We start from the raw sequence: 2,156 nt of genomic DNA, 5'->3' as shown, positions 1-2,156 counted from the left end.
GTGGTCCTGACTTCCATGCTCATGTTCTCCCTCCTTCTGCTCCTCATTGGGACTTTGGGAGCTTAGTCGGATGCTCCAGTGTGGGTCTCTATCTCTATCTCCATCCATCGCTAGATGAAGGTTCTATGGTGATATGCAAGATATTCATCAGTATGGCTATAGGATATGGTCATTTCAGGTTCCCTATCCTTAGCTGCCCAAGGAACTAACTGGGGACATTGCCCTGGGCACCTGGGAGCCACTCTAGGTTCAAGTCTCTCACCAACCCTAAGTTGGTTCCCTTAATTAAGTTATGTGATTCCCTGCTCCTCTATCCAACCTTGTTTTATCCCCAATCATCCCGTTTCCCCAAGTTCCCCCCATCCTCCCCTTCTCACTTTTCTCTCACCTTCTCCTCTTACCCCTATCCCACCCCACCCCCAAGATCCCAATTTTTTGCCCAGCAATCTTGTCTATTTCCCATAGCAGGGATAATAACTATATGTTTCTTTTTGGGTTCGCCTTCTTATTTAGCTTCTTTAGGATCACAAATTATAGACTCAGTGACCTTTATTTATGGCTAGAAACCAATTATCATTCCTTTTCTTGAGACAAAATACCTGATAAGTGATTTAAGGAAGAAAGGGTGCATTCTGGTTTACACATGGAGGCAATGGATTCAGTTGGGATAAGGAAGGCATGCAGCAGAAGCAAGCCTGTTGGGCACATTGCATCCACAGTTATTGAAGAATGAAATGGTTGCTGATGTTCAGCTTTCTTTCTCTGTTTTATTCAGGCCAGGGAAGGGGGGCTTATACCTTTAAGATAGCTGTTTACACTTCCATTAACCTAACTTTTTATTATCTATCACAGACAAGTCTAGAGATCTGTCTCCAAGGTGAATTGGGGTCCTATCAAGTTGAAATCATAAACTATCATAGTTGATAGTCTGGATTTCAGCCTCTCCAGTAATCAAATGGGACACTGTGGCCCACCGAATACTCACCTCATGATGTGGCATTGTCATTTGCATCAGTGAAGCCCAGTCCCATGCTAGTGCCAAGATTTCCCACTCTTCCAGAGTCTACTTTCTGCTGTATTATCAATGTCATCTCTGTGGTCTTCTAGGAAGCTGAGTCAACTAAATGTATTCATCTCAAAAGTTTATTAGGGACATGGGGTTAGAATATAGGAAGCTTATAATCCTTTTGTCTTCATTTAGTAATACACTAATGCTCAGGGAGGATTTGGCTGAGTTTTAAAGGGCTCTACGTGGTTTTCCATTCTCTACCAGTGGCACACACAAATCCTCTTCAATGTGAATGGTTAGGCTGTGTCCACTGCACAGGTATGCTGTGATGCACTATGAAGGTTGTGCAAATGCAAGCTACTCATTGAGATTCAATGAGAAAAAATTAAAACTCAAAAACAAAATCAATACTTATCTCTTTGTGCCTACTCAGTAGCTGTAGATGCTGGCTTTCATGGGTAATAGATTTAAGCTCCACTGAGACTGAATGCTAAAATTGATGGACTTCTCCATAGTCATTAATTAATAGTGCGCACACACAGAAAAATAACCAGGCAGAACACTTAGAAATGAAATTATTGCCGAAGCACTGACTACATAGTTTTTAAGTGGTCAGTCAGGTGAGCAAAATGAATAATTAAATGTGCTGCACAGGCAGGCAGCATGGGCAGGCAGTCCAACAGGTTTCTAATTCCCTCTGAAGAACACACCTCTTACACAGACATCCATATTGATTTTATCCTTATGGATTTCCCTCAGCCCCTTTGTAGCTGTGTTTTCTCGGTGAGAGTTTAGAGGCGTCCTTCTTCATAGTGTGTGATCTCATGAAGGATGCTTTAGGGATTCCTTGCAGTAAGTAGCTGAAGACTTCATTTCAAGCTGGGAACCTGTGGAGAAGGAAGAATGAATCTGGTCTTAGCATAACGAAAATTATGCTACCTCTTAGCTCTCTTTATATTTGTTGCAATGTAATTTCCATGGGGAATTTTTTCTTAGAAAATGCATATCTTACTGAGAAAAGCTGTTATAAATTGAAGTTATGTCAATTTATGAGTATATTTCTTGAGAGGGTTTTTATTGTATACTTGAAATTATGGAGAAAAAAAATTGACCCCAGCCAGAGGAAATTATATAGCAGTTTGAAATC

This window comes from Microtus ochrogaster, chromosome 1, assembly GCF_000317375.1.
Source record: "Microtus ochrogaster isolate Prairie Vole_2 chromosome 1, MicOch1.0, whole genome shotgun sequence".
Taxonomy (NCBI): Eukaryota; Metazoa; Chordata; class Mammalia; order Rodentia; family Cricetidae; genus Microtus; species Microtus ochrogaster.
This window is presented reverse-complemented; position numbering follows the sequence as displayed.